The sequence below is a fragment of the Chionomys nivalis genome, chromosome 5 (genome assembly GCF_950005125.1).
Source record: "Chionomys nivalis chromosome 5, mChiNiv1.1, whole genome shotgun sequence".
NCBI classification, from domain to species: domain Eukaryota; kingdom Metazoa; phylum Chordata; class Mammalia; order Rodentia; family Cricetidae; genus Chionomys; species Chionomys nivalis.
In genome coordinates, this window is record NC_080090.1 from 101,979,491 (window position 1) to 101,998,964 (window position 19,474).

The 19,474-nt window shown below is 40.2% G+C and overlaps 1 pseudogene; it reads left to right on the forward strand.

Moving 5' to 3' along the window:
* The first annotated feature begins 4,399 nt into the window (after positions 1-4,399).
* Positions 4,400-18,736, forward strand: LOC130874187 (60S ribosomal protein L7a-like; annotated as a pseudogene).
* The last annotated feature ends 738 nt before the right edge of the window (positions 18,737-19,474 follow it).

The window sequence follows — 19,474 nt, forward strand, 5'->3', positions numbered from 1 at the left end:
ATGCTTCTTCTCTCTCCCATTTTCACCATCATACAGCCACTATTTTTGTCCACATTTACAATCCAATCACCCCTGTATACAGTGTAAGATTAATATGCCCCCTTTATGTGTATTAGTTCAGTTGTCCTCTGAAGCAATAAAAGTAAAGGAAGAAGTAATTAGTCTTACAAACGAATCTCTTATGGAGAAATTAGAAAGGTTTTGTGTTTTGTAAGTGAAGTTGGCTTCTGCATGGCTCTGATGCACCAGACGGGGGTGGGGTTGTTTTATTTTAATGTGTACCTATTCAGGTTTCCCAGTACATCACCATACATTACATTCCCAACCTTCCCTCCCACCGCAATTTAATTTGCAAAATGAAAAGATGCATGCTTCATCTGTGGGTGAGTGGATCTGTTTAATTGGCAAGTTGTCATGATTTTTAGTAATGATGGTTTTTTAACTATGTGAAAAAAAGACAAATGGTATATTATAGGAGCATCATTTGTCATTTGTGTAGTGACGGCCTTTGAATTCTAAGTGCTGTGTGCAGTAATGCATCTGTTATTCTCTGTGACAAATAGGACAATCAAAACCTCTAATAGATTACACTGTTTTTTTTTTCTTCCTGACAAGTTTATTTATTCTTTCTTCTGTGTTGAGGAAACCCACGCTTACTCATCGGCCTCAAGGCAGAGGTAGGACAGAGCACAAGTCACGCCTTGCTCTGAAAGCAGGACAGCTGCAATCTGAGAGAGCATGGGTGTCTCTGCCAAAGACTAGGGGACAACGTGAGAGCCGAACCTGCCAGTGAGGCAGCCACAGCTCTTCAGTAGGTTTTATTCTTCTCGCCCTCTCAGAGCGAAGGTGGCTGTTGGAGGACGGTGCCCTGAGATTGGGTTTCAAACAGGGTTGTTAAATCATCTCCAAACACACACTCTGTCATCTGGGTTAATGTGATTAACTAAGCCAAATGAGGTGTGTGCGTGTGTGTGTGTGGGGGGGGGGGGGCTGTCTGTCTGTGTATGTGTGTGTGAATGAAATACATTGATAGGCCTTACTTATTTATGAAAGTATCAAAATGAGTAAAATACTAGATGATAATAGTCACACAATTGCTTCTGATTGCAATAAGGACACTTTAATTTGCTATGTCCTGCATGTACCACTGGGACGATGGCTCAAAGGATAAAGTGCTTGATACTTAAGTGTTAGTATCTGAGTTCATATCCCCAAGCACCCATGTAGACACTGGGAGCCACAGCACAAGTCTGTAACTCAGAGCTGAATAGGACAGAGACAGGTAGATCCCTGCAGCTTGCTGCTAGTCACTCCAGCCAAAGGAGTGAGCTCAAGTTTCAGTGAGAGAGAGTAGAGAGTGGTAGAGAGAAAGATGCTCAACTCTGACCTCTGGCTTTTATTTTCCTTAACCTGAACATACCCTTTACACACACACACACACACACACACACACACACACACACACACACGTGTGTGTGTGTGCACGAGCACATATACACACACACTTGCATGCATCACACACACCCCCCTTCACACACCACACACACATACCTGTATACATCACACACACACGTCTTCATACACCACACACAAACACACACAAATAAATGTAATATAAATGGCTTTAACACGAACGTTCTGCTGGCACAGAGGGGAAGCATGCAGAAGCAGCCCCGGGAAGAGGCCTGTCTGACTCATTCTCTATTATACTCTTCATTGTTCTTCCTTCCTTTCAGGAAATCTGGCACAAGGGTGAGCATCTCCTTTAGTGGCCTGGCACTCACTAAAGTATTCTGACCTTATGTGTGAAAACCTCCTGGGATTTAACACAGGACAGCTCCATTCAAGACAAGAGAAAGGCTTAAAAAGGCCTGCAAGCAGCCCATCTAAGGACTGGTCACAGAAGAGAGATCACGTCTTCAACTCAAACTTAGTTGTGAGAATCTCAAGGAGGGGAAGTAGACCAAAAAGTTTACTGTTAAGTTAAAAATGAAATTAAACTTCTGCCATAGATAAAATTTCCATATGATGAACTGGCTTGGCGTTGGGTTGGCTACTCTTCAATGTCAAGTTGATTTAATCTGGAATCAACTAAGCAATGTGGGGCTGTGGGGCATTTCCAAGGAGGAGTGACTATTTTCCATATCTTGGCATGATTTACTTTCCCAGACATTATTATATTTTAAGGTATTCACATTGCATTTTCAAAGAGATAAATAATGCCTTAGAGAATTAAGAGACTAGATAGACTAATGGATTATTAATGAACCTGCAGCTTAGTAGAAAGGTAATGAATAGTTTATTCTGTGAAAGACCCTGTTCAGGGCAGAAGCCTAGTGTGGGGCATGTCTCAGCCCATGATCATGAACAAAACCTTCCCTGAAGTCTAATTCCTTCTGGATACCAGAAAATACAGAGTGGAGGTACTGTCAGAGAGTACCTAGTCTCAGGGGAAAGGTGCTTTTAAGTCTGTCTTGCTGTATTTATACCCAAGTGTCAAAGGAAAACTAGTATAACATGTGGATGAATTTAGTTATATGCTTCAGATAAAACATAACCTCCAGGAAGAATTCTGGCTGTTAAGATCTATCAAAGTGTCAGCACGGTGGCCACACCTTTCCATCTGCCTGCAACATGACAAATGAACCTCTACGATCAGGATACTTGCTTCAAATAGATGGGTCAGGCATGAATAATCACAGGTCTGCTCCTTCTTTGAACTCTACAACTAGGAATGCACAAAGGAAAGTTATTTTAATATGTGAAAATAGTAGCTTTCCCCGCAAGACAAAGATAAATATATGGTGTAGGAAAAGACCTGGGTCCAGGTAGAGGCTGCTGTGATGTGAAAGGAGCTGCTGACGGTTCGTTCTATGTGCTGTCAAAATGTATGAAGGACCCGAGCAACGAGGACCTGGGGCTTAGGGAAAGACAATGGGAAATGATAGGACTGAGAGTGACAGATGCAGAGAGGAGCTGGCCTGAGACTGAGAGAAGGCGTGTGTTGTGAATGGTAGATACAGAGAGCTGGAGTTGCCTTAACCCTTTTTATAAGTGAGCAGGTCCTGGACATTGTGCTACAGGATTTTATCCACTGTTGGAATTTTGTATTGCTGTGATCCATCTATGACTGTGCTGTGGTCTTCCCTTTTGGAACAAGAAAGTGTGGAGTTTATTTTGGATTTTCAGGAGCCACAGTTAAGAGACTCTTGGATAATTTAAAAAGATTAAAATTTTAAAGAATTTGCCAGCACAATTTGTTAGAAGATGCTCTCTTTTGAGTGAGGTAAGCCAGACCCAAAAAGAAGAACATAGGATGTACTCACTCATATTTGGTTTCTAGCCATAAATAAAGGACATTGAGCCTATAATTCGTGATCCTAGAGAAGTTAAATAAGAAGGTGAACCCAAAGAAAAACATATAGGCATCCTCCTGAATATTAACCTTCATCAGGTGATGAAAGGAGACAGAGACAGAGACCCACATTGGAGCACCAGACTGAAATCTCAAGGTCCAAATCAGGAGCAGAAGGAGAGAGAGCACGAACAAGGAACTCAGGACCGCGAGGGGTGCACCCACACACTGAGACAATGGGGATGTTCTATCGGGAACCCACTAAGGCCAGCTGGACTAGGTCTGAAAAAGCATGAAATAAAACCGGACTCGCTGAACATAGCAGACAATGAGGACTACTGAGAACTCAAGAACAATGGCAATGGGTTTTTGATCCTACTACACGGACTGGCTTTGTGGGAGCCTAGGCAGTTTGGATGTTCACCTTACTAGACCTGAATGGAGGTGGGTGGTCCTTGGATTTCCCACAGGGCAGGGAACCCTGATTGCTCTTAGGGCTGACAAGACAGGGGGACTTGATTGGGGGAAGGGGAGGGAAATGGGATGCGGTGGCAGGGAGGAGGCAGAAATCTTTAATAAATAAATAAATAAATTTAATAAAAAAATTTTAAAGAATTTGAACTGGTTTTTGAAAGAAAGATTATGGTACTTTAAAAAATTACAGTCTGTTTTGTATTATGATTGTAGCATGAGATCTTGGGGATAAGCCAGAAAGGACTGTTATGGTTTAATGTTGATGTGTCTGTGTGTCAGCTTGACAAAGGATCAGTTGTGCTTGTTAGGTTTTGTCTATTAGAATCATGAGGGAAGAGCAAATCTCAGTTGAAAGACTGTCTTCCTCAGACTGGCATGCGGGTATGTCTACAGGACATTTTCTAGGTTTATTAATTTAGGTGGAGAGACTCAGCCTAGTGTGGGCAGTGCTTGTCCTGGGCAGATGGCCCTGGGTTGGATAAGAAAGTAGACAGAGGCTTTCAGGACAACCCTGGCTCTTACATATTACCCACAATTCCTTTTTCTTTCCCTCTCCTCCAGTATGGCATGATGTCCAAAGGAAAGAAGGCCAAGGGGAAGAAGGTGGCCCATGACTCTCCCATTGTGAAGAAATAGGAGGTCAAAACGTGATGAATTATCTGTTTATTAAAAGGCGTAACAACTTCAGCGTTGGACAGGACATCCAGCCCAAAAGGGACCTCGCTTGCTTTGTCAAATGGTCCCATCCTATATGGCCTCAGTGGCAAAGGGCCATCTTCTATAAGTGGATTCAAGAACCCCCTGCTATTTACCAGTTCCCCCAGGTCATGGACTACGAAACAGCTAAACAGCTATGTAGATGCCCAAGCTTGCTCACAAGTACAGGCCAGAGACAAAGCTGCCGGCCCATGCTGAGAAAAGGGCCGCTAGCAACGGGGGTATCCTCACTAGAGACCACCTCTCCATCGAGCAGGGATCAGTATGGTCACTACTCTGGTGGAGAACAAGAAGGCTCAGCTGGTAGTAATCGCCCCCGTGGTAGACCCCTTTGAGCAAGTCTTCTGCACGCTCTTTGTTGCAAGCTGAGGTTGCCCTACTGCATCATCAAAAGGAAGCCTGGGCAGCTGGCCCACAGGAAGACATGCACCACTCCTGCCTTCACCCAGGTTAACTAGGAAGACAAAGGTGCTCCGACTAAGCTTGTGGAAGATATCAGGACCAATAGCAATGACAGATATGAAAAGATCCACATCAATGGAGAGGCAACATCCTGGGTCAAAAATCTTTGGCTTGCATTGACAAGCTGGACAAGGCAAGGAACTTGTCACTGAACTGGGTTAAAGCTACACTTGAAAGTTTTCTGTACATGAGTATAATTGTAAAATTGTCTCACCTCCAAAAAAGAAAGAAAAAAAAGGAAAATGAAGGAGGGAAAGAAGGGAGGAAGGAAGGAAGGAAGGAAGGAAGGAAGGAAGGAAGGAAGGAAGGAAGGAAGGAAGGACAGAGAGAAGGAGAGAAGGAAGGAAGGGAGGAATCAGGTTGAACAAGCTGAGGAGCAAGCCAGTAGTTTTCCTCCATGGCCTGACTCTGCTCTTTCTTGAATTCTTGCCCTAACTTCCCTCAGTGTTAGGTTCTGATTGAGCCTTATAAACCCAGTACACCTTCTCCCCTAGTTGTTTGGGTTGGTGTTATCACAGCAGCAGACAGCAAAGTGTGACAGCTCTCTCTGGCAGTGAGCTGAGATGCTGAAGCTGAGCCCTACCTGTCATCCTCCTCTCTGCAATTCTCAGGCATCATTCATTCCTTCTGTACTTTTCCAAGTTCATCCTCTCCTTGGAATCAACTTGCTTTTTGTTATCTCGAGAAGTGTTTCCCATAGGCTCAGGCATTTGATCACTCAGTTCTTGGTTGGTAGCACTGCATGGGGACTTTATGGAACCTTTAGGAGATGGAGCCCTGCTGCTTGGGAAAGTTAGTCACCGAGGGCAGGGTTGAGAGCATACAGTCTCTCCTCAGTTCCACTTTGCTCTCTGCTTTGTGTTTGCAACTGACAATGTGATCTTCAGCTACCTGCCCCACCCACCACACTTGCCATCTGCTGCTGTGCCTCTCTCCACGGGGGACCCTACTCTTCTGGAGCAATAAGCTTAAGTAATGGTTTCTATGAATGACTTTGGTCATTGTGTTTTATCACAACATAATAGTAATAAAGAGTAACTAACAGATCCTTTGCCAGCTAGCCCAGAGGTGAGGCCTAGCTTGGCTTGTAACCCGGAAGTGCTCTTGTGCTTTCTATAGTACTTTTTTCTGTCCATCCTCTATCCCCTTTCTCCACTTCCATTTGGAAGCTAGTGTTTTTTTTATTTTTAGTTATGCATATGCATGTGTGTGAGGGTAAGTGCATAAGAGTGTGGGTGCCTGAAGGGTCAAGAAGAGGGCATCCACATCCCTGGAACTGGTGTTGCAGGAGGTTGTCAGCTGTCTAACACGTGTGGGGGAATTAATGCATGTCCTTTGGAAGAGTCCTATGTGTACTAAATTGCCAAACTGTCTTTCCAGCTCTGGATTCCTTTCTGCATGTCAATTTCAGCAGCTAAGATTTCTTGATTTTATATCAAAGTCTAAAGGCTTCTTGGTTTGCCATATATTTATTTCTAATACTTTAAAAATATTTTTAATCACTGAAATAGGATCTATAAAGCTGTTTTTTTTTATTATTATTATTCTCTGTCTTTGTGTCCCCAGGTCTTCATATGTCTGTCTCTGCCTTTCTTTTTTAAGTGTCTTATAAATTGGTAATCTCTCTCTCTTTCTCTCTCTCTCTTTATCCCTCTCCCTCCCTCCCTCTTTCTTTCTCCCTCCCCCTCCTTTCTGTTCCACCCCTCCCTCCATGCCCCCCTTTCTTTTTCAGCTGTTACTGTTGCTGGTGTCTTTTTGAGCTATGGATTTATCCCTGTCTCTTACCAGGTATTGTAGCCACATGTTTTTATTTTATTTTTTTATTTTTTTATTTTTAGCATAACTTTATTCTTTTTTTAATTAAAAATTTCTGCCTACTCCTCGCCTCCTTTTTCCTTTCCCCTCCCCCCCACTCCCCACCCCCCACTCCCCTCCCCCTCCCTCTCCAGTCTAAAGAGCAGTCAGGGTTTCCTGACCTGTGGGAAGTCCAAGGTCCTCTCCCCTCCATCCAGGTCTAGGAAGGTGAGCATCCAAACAGGCTAGGCTCCCACAAAGCCAGTACATGCAGTAGGATCAAAACCCTGTAGCCACATTGTTTTGTTCTCAATTTAAGGATTTGTGATCTTTCTTAATTTATTTTCTAATTTCTTTAAATTTTTGCTTCAGGTTTATCAAGTTCCTTGAGACAAACACTTCTTCACCTATTCATTCAGATGCTTTCTGACAAACATGTTTAGTCTCACTGTTTCCCCTCTAAGTATACATTCTAATGTTATAAGATTCAGCTGCTATTGAGTCATCAAATACTCAATACAGTTTACTTGATTTCACCCTTAGCTCTGTGATTAAGTAGCAGCATGCTTTGATATTTTATAAACTTGAAATGTTTAAAGACATCTTGACTTTTTTAAAATTAGGGAAAATATAAATTATTTTAAAACATTATCAATTTGGAAATATTGTAATTCTATATATGTTCATTTTAAATTTTATTAGCTTGTGGTCAGAGATAAGACTCAGTCTGCTAAGAACATTGAGACATCCTCAGCAGTGTTGTTCACTGTTTCATAGACTTTGGCCAAAAATATGATTGTTTTCATAGAAAATAGATTTTTTTCAAAGAAATTACTCTGATTACAGTTTCCCTCCCCCACTCTTCCCAGGTTATCCCCACCTCTCCACCCACCCAGATCTACACTCTTTCTGGTCCTCTCTCATTAGAAAACAAACAGGAATCAATAACTAATAATAATAATGAACAAACATGAATAGGGCAGAACAAGTAAACAAAAAAGAAAAATCAAAGAAAAAGCACAAGAAACACATATAGACTTAGAGACATACACATTTGAATACACAGAAATCCCATAAAGACTCCAAATCAAAAAACATATAAGCAAAAGACCCATAAGGGAAAACAAACAAACAAACAAACAAACAAACAAAACAAAGCATTACGAGTCCTCCCTTCACCCACCAAATAAAAACCTCCAGAAGGTACTATTAAGTTAGCTTTGTGTTGGCCATCTACTGTTCAGTATGTGGCCTGCAACTAACTGTGGTTTGTATACATAGTAAGACATCATTGGAGAAAACTAGTGTTTCCTTTGTGGACAGTTATCAATTGGAGATCGGTTGGAGTTAACTTCTAGGTTAGGAATGGGGAGTTCTGTCCCCTTCCCTTCTCAATGCTGGGACCCCATCTAGCTTAGGCTGTGTAGACCATGTGCATGCCATTATCGAATTCACATGTGCATGAGGGCCTTGTTTCTTTGGCATCTCCCGACCTCTGTAGCACTTCCAATCTTTCTGTCTCCTAGCCTGCAAAGTCCCCAGAGCCCTGAATGTTCCCAGATGTCTATTCTCTGCACTTGGGAATCTCTGTATTTGTTCCAAACTGTTGCAGGCTCCTAGTGACATTCTGTTATATGCATCGATCAGAGACTTCCTCAGCCATCTCCAGAAAAATACAGCTTTAATAAATAGCACAAAACGATAAACATAATCACTAGATTGTACTTGCTGAGCTATACAAATCATGTGCTCTGGTATAATGTTGAGGACAAGATAGTTTGTCATTGGTATATATGCTTGTGTAGAAATTCCCACTGTTTCTATGAATTACATATTGTCTCAGTCATGTTGTCCTTTGATACATTACAGAATTTAGGTCTACATAATGACATAGCACAGAGTTAGGTTATTATATCTGCTTGCTATTGATTTTTCCTTAGTTAATTCTCTTAATTATACTTTTTTCTATTGTATTCCTTTTCAGTGCTGAGGGTTGAATCTAGGGTTTCATACATTAGGAACATGATCTACCACTCAACAGTTATCTAAGCCTGATCAAGTTTCATTTAAAAACCATTATTTCATAATCGGAATTCAATGGCAGTATTTTACCATTTCTGTTCACATTTTCCACATTTCTTTGCTTTGGAATTATACCATTAATTCTAATATGTTAAAATGTAAGAAAATGTCTACCTTTTAATCAGTTAATTCATTTAATAATATGTCAAGTAAAAATATACTTGATTCGGCCGTTTCCTACATACTTGGTAATCACATTTTCTTTTTTACTTCTTTTTCTTTCTAGTCGTTATTTTGTAATTAATAGATTTTTATTTTTCGTATACAAAAGTACTAACCCCAACAAAACTCTGGTTCACTGACTTGGACTTTGTTCCGTTGGAAGTTCCTTTCCTTGAGTGAGTAGACATTTGTTTACATCTCCCCAGGAATAGTGCCACACAACAACATTGCAACATATTATTGCCAGTATTAATATTATATTATTAATATAAGAAAACTCGGTTTTATCTGAAAGATGAAAAGGAAGTTAGCTCTATCTGTAAGCAGGTTTTAGTTATAGCATGCACACGGCCCCATTTCCATATTTATGGGCAGACTTATGCTCAGACGTTATCATTGAATAGTAGCTTTAACACTTCATCACTGGAGTGATTTGGAAATGTGTCTGTCTCACAAATACTCAAAGAAATCTCAGCATTGTAGGTCCCATGCCTATACAATGTTTCTAGCTATAATCTGAGCATTGTAGGTTACTTCCCTACACAGATCAATCAGTGTGGCCAGGGATGGATAAATGTTTCTTAATTCTAGGACACTCTGTGTGAGTTTTACAAGTTTCAATAGAAGTCCCAAGAATTGGGAATTTGGAAATGGTATGTTAGGATGTGGTCAGCTGGTACTTGACAGCAGGATCAGAATTTCAGAGTCATCTTTGGCTACATAGTGAACTTGAGGCCAGCCTGGGCTGTGACCTTGTCTCAGAATAAGTAAAATGGGTGAAACACAATAAATAAAACCAAAATCATTCAAGTCGTGTGTGTAGCTTTAAAATTGGGGCCTATAGGCAGGGTTTTGAACAATTCCTTTATACTAGCTTAAGATAGCCAGGCGCATTCTAGCTTAGATGAATAACTATGTTAGAAACCTTGTTAATGTTGAAGCTTAGAATCTTGTGAGAGCTTAGAGTCTTGTGACTGTCAGTCATTTTGTTGAAAGTATGGAATATCTAAAATAAGCTACAGAACCAATAAGTCCTAAGAAAACTGGTTAAATATATATATGATGGAGGAAGGTCATTGGTTAATAAAGAAACTGCTTGGCCTGATAGGTTAGAACATAGGTGGGTGGAGTAAACAGAACAGAATGCTGGGAGGAAGAGGAAGTGAGGCAGATGCCAAGCCGCTCCTCTCCAGGGCAGACGTGATAAAGCAAGCCGCCAGGTCAGACATGCTGAATCTTTCCCGGTAAAATTGGTGCTACACAGAGTACTAAATATGGGTTAGGCAAGATGTGAGAATTAGCCATTAAGAGGCTAGAACTAATGGGCCAAGCAGTGTTTAAAAGAATACAGTTTCCGTGTAATTATTTCGGGGCATAAGCTAGCCAGGCGGTCGGGTAACACGAACGCAGCCTGCAGCTCCTTCAATATATATATACATACATATATATGTTATATTATATGTAACTATATATAACTTAAGCAATTTCAATACCCAGGAAGGTTACAGATACTTTTCACATGTATTTACAAATGCATGTTCATTAAAAACAAAACAAACAAAATAAGAAACAGGGAAACTGTTCCAAAGAATAGAAAGTCAGAAAAAAATTCATAGTTCCACTATTCAAACAAAAGCAGAACTGTATTTTTATATTAATAAATAAATATAAAAAAGAAACATAAATGAAAATTTACAAACATGGAGAACAAGTTGCTTTAAGAAATAGTTTTATGACTTTAGACATGAGATAAATAACATTTTCAAAAGAACAACTGAGTAGCAGTTGGCTACTTCTCAGCAAGCTGTGTCCAAATATCTGGTGGCTTGCCATTTCTTCTGGGGCACATATGATCTTGGAAGACTAATGAATATTTGTTATTAATCATCCATGTATCTAGTATTATCTGTCTGTGTATTCATCCATCTACACATTCTTCCATGTGTCTATTCATTATCTATCACCTATCCAACTGTCTGTTTATGTGTAAATACACAATATTTTAGTTACTTTCTGGTTTTCTGATAAAACAACATGACCAAAAGCAACTTATGGAAGAGTTTAAATTAACTTGAGTTTTCAGAGGAAGTGTCCATAACAATGGGAGAGCCATGGCAGCAAGTGGCTGGAGCGGAAGCTAGGAGATCACACCACCAAATACTAACAAATTACAAACAGAAAACTGGAAGTGAGGTGAGACTATAAACTTTCAAAGCCTGCTCCCAGTTCTCTTCTTCCTCCAACAAGGCTCCACTTCTTAAAGTTTACATGACCTCCCAAACATCACTGTCAACTGGGGACCAAGTGTTTAAATATGTTAGCTAATAGGGAACAATTCAAATGAACAGAAGATGGTATAAATGCAAGAGAGAGCTTACAGAAGGTAAAGTTTTCTATATTCCTAGACAGGGTGAACCAGTTGTTCCCACTGTTTTTCTTACTCAGTTATGTGTTCTTCTCTTTTTTCTTCCATCCGAAAATATCCAAAATCTCTTAACTGGTTTGGTCGTGAGACCTCAGCCCGCATGAACTGATTTGGAAGCAAATGCGATCTGAACAGATGTGAGGCTATGTATTGACTCCAGCACAGTCACTGTGAATATTCATCTACTCCCTCAAGAAGCATCATTGTGTTCCATCTTTTGATGCAGTCTTACACTAAGGACTTGAAGCTTCATGCACTCATTACCTTTTCTTAAAATTGAAAAGTCCTGGGCTAAGAAGATGCATGCGTTGGTAAAGTGCTTGCTGAACAAATATGAGGAACTAAAATAAGACAAACAGAACCCACTGTAAAAGTCTATATGTGGTATGGACCTGCAGTGCCAGAATTGGGATGTTGACATAGGTATATCTTTGGGACTCTCTAGATAGCTAGTCTAGCCAAATCGGTAAGCTCCCAAGTCACCGAGATACCTTATTTCAAAAAATAAGGTGGTGTGGATGAGGAGATGGCCCAGTGGCTAAGTGTTTTTGATAAGTAAACATGAGGTAGAATTCCCAGGATCCACTTAAAAATGGTTAGAATAGTTCAGCTGGCTGCATACCCAACTGCAACCCCAGAACTAGGGAGAGGCAGAGCCAGGAAGGTTTACTGGCTGCCAGTCTAGTTCCAGGTTCAATGAGAGATCCTGCTTGAAGGGCACAAAACTGAGAATAATTGAACAGGACAACCAATGTCCTCCTCTATCCTCTTCATACAGACTTAGGCACAGTCATCACACAAACACACACACACGTAGATATATATTACTTATGAACAGATGCACAATGCATACTCATAGATGTGTATTCACATAATATTGAGAGCAATTGAAGACATCTAACATGTATGCACACATTTGCATGTGAACTTCCACATCGGTTCTCTCTCTCTCTCTCTCTCTCTCTCTCTCTCTCTCTCTCTCTCTCTCTCTCTCTCTCTCTCTCTCTCTCTCTGTCACACACATACACACACACACACAGAGTCCTGAGTTCCAAAATCAATTACAAGGTTCAAATCAGAAGCTATAGCACACTCGTCTGCTTTGGCCTCTTCTCAGGTCATCAGACTTTCAGGGCAAGAACTTCTACCTGCTCAGCTATCTTGCGGGTTTGTCATTTTGTATTGTCTTTTTGTCTTAGTTCTTAGTTCTGATTAGCAATTATTCCAGTTATATCCTCCTGACTAACTTTTATAAGTAATGCAAATATACATTTATTTGAGATCTATCCTTTACCAAATGCTAACTATTTGACAGATACTTTGTATTATGCTTCTTGGGCTAAATGAGCTGATTTATCTTTATCTTTTCCTGATCATGATATCTGGTTGATACTAGTCTGAATTATCTGTGCCTTTCCCATTAGCAAAGGCCATTATATTACTTTGAAATTTCAGTTCAAATTCTAAATGCTAGCAAATTGATTTGCTCAGATTTCAGTGAACGATTACTGATCTACTGGAGTCATAGTATCCATTATCGCTACCTACAAAATTAGCAGGCAGAGGTTCTTGCCCTGAAATCCTGATGGCCTGAGATGAGGCCAGACTAATGTAGAATGTAGTCTACAGTCTCTGATGTGAACTTTGAACTTTGGTTGATTTTGGAATTCAGAACTCTCTCTCTCTCTCTCTTTCTCTCTCTCTCTCTCTCTCTCTCTCTCTCTCTCTGTGTGTGTGTGTGTGTGTGTGTGTGTGTGTGTATGTGTGTGTGTAACAAGTTACTCCTAGGTAGTAACAAGGATGGCTGGGAGGCAAAGGCAGAAACTCTCAACCCAAATTAAATCAGAAAAGTAAAGTATTGCAGAGAGACAGACGCATCTGATTAACATATGAAAGAAGCTATTCAAACTTTTCTGCTGAGTCTTGGAGAATTTGAGTGAGAAAACTCCTTGATCTCCAGATAGGGTGTAGGTGAGTGCTATGTCAATTACCTGTAAATGCTCACCATTTTCCTGGCTGAATAATATTATAGCTTCCCACCTTTCCCCGCTCTCGGACCATGATCATACTTCAAAGTGCCTTTTTCTTCATAGCAAACTATCTTTAATTTCTATCACTTTCCATGTAGTCCTAGTCTAATTCATTGTTATGGGACCAAAGAGTCTAGAAATCTCATTGGGTGCTTTTCAGACCCCAGTCCACTCCCCCAAGAGCAAGGCTGTACATACTCTCAGCTTCTTATCTACTAGAAGTTATGTTCACATTTGTCTTACGTTTCAAACACATGGATGCATGAGGACTCTCTGTTTGAAATGTATATGTCCACAGATTATAATTTTTAAATTTCTGATTTGGAATCCATTAGAAGCTAATGATATATATATATATATATATATATATATATATATATATATATATATTTTTTTTTTTTTTTTTTTTTAATTTTTCGAGACAGGGTTTCTCCGTAGCTTTTGGTTCCTGTCCTGGAGCTAGCTCTTGTAGACCAGGCTGGCCTCTAACTCACAGAAATCCGCCTGTCTCTCCCTATGCCTTGATGACATATCCTGGTCATAGTAGTAACAATGAGGAAACTGAGTCTAGGAAAAACTAGGGAACCTATCAGAGGTCACATTTGGTAATCAAAGGACACATTTGGTAGTCAAAGAAGAAAACAAGTAGGAAGTAAGTGTTCAGTTCATAGATTGGCTCTCCAGTTATTTCATTCCGAGTTTATTTGAACACCTGCATTTCCATTTAAATCTTTCCAAGGTTGTATGAAATGAATCACACTGCATTCTGAAAATGTATTTTCACTTTTTAACTATGTGTATCTGATTATGGATATGCACATGTATGCTTCATGCACCCGTGAAGGGCAGCAGAGGACTTCAGTTGCCTCTGGAGCTGGAGGTACAGGCATCTGTGAAGATGTTCAACATGGGTGCAGGAAACCGATTTTGTGTCCTCAGTGAAGGCAATATGTTCTCTTCAACACTGAGCTATCTCTCTCTCAGCCCTGTGTGTAGCCAGAGGTTGCTCATTCATTTCCGAGCTGCTCAGACTTGAAATAATCACACAGAAACTCTATTAATTACAACACTGTTTGGCCAATAGCTTAGACATATTTCTAGCTAACTCTCACATCTGAATTAACCATTTTTTTTTATCAGTCTGTTGTCATGAGGCTGTGGCCTACCAGTAAGGTTCTGACTGGTGGCTGGCATCTCTCTCCTTTGGCAGCTACATGGCATCTCCTCGACTCTGCCTACTTTATCTCTATATCTATGTTTGGATTTACCACCTGGCTTTACTAAGCCAGTGGCCGAAACAGCTTCTTTAATAACCAATAGTAATAAAACATACTTACATATACAGAGAGGAATCCCATTATCACCTGTGTCACATTTTGAAACTAGTGACAAGCATGAATTTCTGGTATCTAGTTTGCTTTCATGTGTTTTCCTGTGAAAGCACTCTAGTGTTCAGTACCTTCTGAATTGGTTCACGGCCATGTATCTTCTTCTTCTTCTTCTTCTTCTTCTTCTTCTTCTTCTTCTTCTTCTTCTTCTTCTTCTTCTTCTTCTTCTTCTTCTTCTTCTTCTTCTTCTTCTTCTGTGAGAAGACTCAAAGTTTAATTATATGATCTACTGGCTAGGAGACCAGAGGAAAAAACAAAACAAAACAAAAAAGGACACTCCTGCTGTTTCCCCTGATCAGTTGGTGGTAGTTTAACAGTTACACTATGCTGAAACCTTGGCAGGAAAAGAAATATTCTAAAGAGAGACATTTGTACTCTGCCTGTTTTTCCCTAGTCGGGTTAGTGTATTTAACAGGAATGCAGGAATGGCAGCTGAGATCGACCTCCAAAGATACAGCAGGCTTCTGTTCTACATTTATCAAAGGAATGGACCTAAGAACATAGAACTCTGATAGGCTCAGATTTAGTTTTTGTATTTAGAGTGCGTGTGTGTCATGGAGTAATCTTTTTGTACACTGTGAAGAAGTATCTCTTGGATTAGTTTAGCAAAGAGCTAAACAACCAATAGCTAGGCAGAATTTTCTGGCCAGAGAGAATGCTGGGAAGAAGAAAGGACTGAGAGGAAGCAGCTTGGGCAGTACAGAGTAAAGGTAATACAGACAAAAAGTAGATTGATTAAATGGGTTAATTTAAGTTATAAGAGTTAGTTGGTAATAAGCCTAAGCTATTGGCTGAGCTTTCATAATTAATAATAAGTCCCTATGTAATGAGATTAGTGTGCTGGTGGTCCAGACGAAAATGTCCAACTACAGGGTGGGGTTACATTCTGAAATAAATAAGCAAACAAAAAAACAGAGCCTCTTCAAAATCAGATGATTTCCAAGATTTCATTTTTTGAGCCTGAAATTGAGTTAAAAAGCAAAGCAAAACAATAATAACATCAACGAAACTTCTCCTAGTAGAGAGTAGAAGCAACCTGGGAACCACGCCTCCCTTTCTTGCCAGAGAAATGGCAATTAGCCTAAAAGTTGGAAAGAATGGAAGAGCAAGAGTGTGGGGACGAGTGCTGTGAAATGCTGTCTTGTGGGTAGGACGTTACACTCATGCTGCTATGGTTATATGCACACAACTGAGGCTCCAAAAGTTCAACATGGATTGAACGAAGAAGATCTGAAGACTCCTGCTATGGCTGAGAAACTACTGGCAGTTGCTGGCTGGCTGCTCAGGGAGAGAGGATCCTCCATCTTTGGGAATGTCACCATTGACAGACTGCATATGTTCTAGTGAATGACCCTAAATTCATGTACATGTGGATAGCACTATTTGAACTCAGTAGGTTGTGTACATAAAAAACAAAATACATCAATGTGTCATAGGAACTTAGGAACATGTTTTGGTATCTGAGAGAATTGGAGGGAGAAATAGGGAGTAGTTATACATGCATTTATTTTACTATATACAAGTATGAAATTCTCAATAATAATATATATACATATATGTACACATACACACACACCAGTTAATTTGATTCACTATTAAAACTTAATGGTATTCTATCCTTTATTTTATAACTTTCTAAGATGGCCACAAACAGGATTTAATTCAAGTGTTAATAAACCCACTTCCTTTCATAAATTTCTGTTCCCCAGTGTCTTTTGGAATACAAGGAAACCAAGGCAGTGTGTTTATGGACTTAAGTGCCCTGTAGTTGTCTGACAGGAGGGACGTGGCAGCTGGGGAGTGGGTGGGCAGTAAGAAGGAGGTTGCTTGCTGTGATAAATACATCTTCACAGGCCGCTTTGGTTCTGTGGGAGCTAAGCTCTGTGCATGGGATTTTATGCTCCAGATGCCAGTGATGGAAGGAAATGGCTTCTGTCTCATCTTTAATCTCTGGTTCTAAACCACAAGAGTCATTAGCGGAGTGTGTAGAGACTTTTCCTGAAGGAAAGCTTAAGAGCTCTGTGGGGCTCGGGATGCATTCAGCTATCAGGGTGCCTCCCTAGCACGTGTGAAGGCAGAGTTCCATCTCCAGCAGCAAGTAGACCAGGCCTGGTCGGTCACACTTGTGCTTCTATCACGAGGGAGGCAGAGAGAAGGATGAGGAATTCAAGGCCATCCTCTGCTACCAAAGGGGTTCAAGACTATTTGAGGTCATGTCTAAAAATCAAGCAAAATAGTAAAAAATGTGTTATTTAAGAAATTTTTATCTAGGTATGTCTAGGCCTCAGCCAATTTCAAATTTAGCCATTGTGTTTTAATACTATTGTAGTATTCGTTTTTTTTTAACATTTTAATTTTTATTTCTTTATATGGTGTTTTTTTTTAGCATGTATGTCTGTGTGAGGGTGTCAGATCCTCTGGAACTGGAATTACAGATAGTTATAACTTCCATGTGGGTGCTTTGAACTGAACCCAGGTCCTCTGGAAGAGCAGTCAATGCTCTTAACCACTGAGCTATCTCTCTAGCCCTATAGTACTTACTTGATAATCACTCTGGTCAATACAATGCCTATTTTTTTTGATTAAGTCTTTTCCTGCTTTGGTTACCCAGAATCAATGCCTATGTGATCTATCTTGATACACCATCCATTTTGCACAAATGTCAAGGTCTGAGCTTAATTATTTGTGTCTAATTTTGTTTCTCATGCTTGACACTGAAGATCTTGAAATCCTGTGTTTGCTTTGAATTGCTATTAACAAGTATAGTATTAGCATAGAAAGGGCCTCAGGTGCTTGCCATAAATTGTGTTTTGCCTGACTTTGTTCCATTTGGCTAGATACAAATACATCTTTGATCCTTTTAAATAAACCAAAATGAGCTTGTTTTTCCAATGTAGACACTTGTTTTTGTGGTTTGAGTGTGAATTGTCTCCTAAAGGCTTGTATGCTTGAATCCTTGGGCCTCAAGTAGTGGTGGATAAATTCCCTGGGACGGTGATCCACGATAGATAATCCCTTTCTTCTTTAACTTGTTCCTTGTCAGTTAATTTTCATAACAACAAGAAAAAAATACGGAATTTACATGCTGACTTTTTCCCAGTAATTTACATTTCTGCTTCTCTGTCTTTTAACTGGAAAATAGAGACAATGGAGTAATGCTAAGATTTAATAAGAATATTATATAGTGCAGAACCTAAAACACATCAACAAGTGGGTAATAGTAACATTATTACCCTTGTGGGTATGCTCAAGATTATTTTTTAAAGGTCATTTTATTAATTTTTAATGTTTGTCTGTGTGTGGGTCAGTACACTTGAGTGCCCTGCTCATGGAGGCCAGAAAAGGGCATCAGAGTTAGAGTTCTTGGTGGTTGTGAGGTGCCAGAAGTTGGAGCTGGGAACAGAACTCAAATCCTCTGAGAAAGCAGCATATACTCCTAACCACTGAGCAATCTCTCCAGCCACACCCATGATTCTTCTGTTTAACATACTTTTCTGTAATCACTGATACAAATACAGATTTGTTGGTGTTTCATAGATTTTCTCTTAGACTTCCTTGCTCTTGTCGCTTCATCATCTTTTCTTTCTTCAACTATACCATCACCCTCTCCTCCAACTACACCATCACCCTCTCCTTCCCCAACTACACCATCACCCTCTCCTTCCCCAACTACACCATCACCCTCTCCTTCCCCAACTACACCATCACACTCTCCTTTCCCAACTACACCATCATCCTCTCCTTCTCCAACTATACCATCACCCTCTCCTTCTCAAACCACAACATCACCCTCTTCTTCTCCTTCCCCCGCCCCTTTATTGCTTCACTCTTCCATGATGGTTGCTAGATTGATGGTTGAGTCAATAGCAATTCTTCAGGATATTTTTCTTACAAAATGCAGAGGATATCTTTGGTATACACTGTTTAGAAAAATACAATTTATAGATGAGTAAAGACAGTTTTTCAATATCTAAACGTGAGTGGAGTCTATTTTTCTGCACATCGGCTTCTGGACAACTAACCTGTTGGGAACACTAGCTATTAGATGGTTTGTATTCTGCAACATGACCAGATGTAATGACTCAAATTCAATAGAGGTCACAAGTTATGAGAAGCTATGGTTCCTTGGCAGCTGCTCACTCAATATTAAGCCGCTTTTGTGAACCTCTCCTTTACTCTTGTGGCCAGATGCCACAAAGCATTGGGGGGAAAATAAAACAAAAACATCCTGTCTTCATACCTGCCACCTTGCTATCTGCCCTAATTGGAAGTCACAAAGAAAGGGATGTAAATGAGCTGAGGGGCCTCCCTGAGCTCCTCTGGGTGGGAGGTAGGGTGCATTGGCATACTTACTGAGTTTGCTTTGCTGAGTGCCAGGACCATAAATTACCCCAGAGGAAATCGTTCATTATTCATGACTTAAATGTTCCTGTTACAAATGGTGATCTATGTCATGTACTGTTGCATTTCGGATTCAATTATTCTTTTGTTATGCAAAATCCCTGATCTGTGGCAAGAGATGGGACAAGCCCTTTGAAGCTGGCAGTCTGGAAGGCGGTCCAGGAACCCTTTGCTCTTGAGGCAG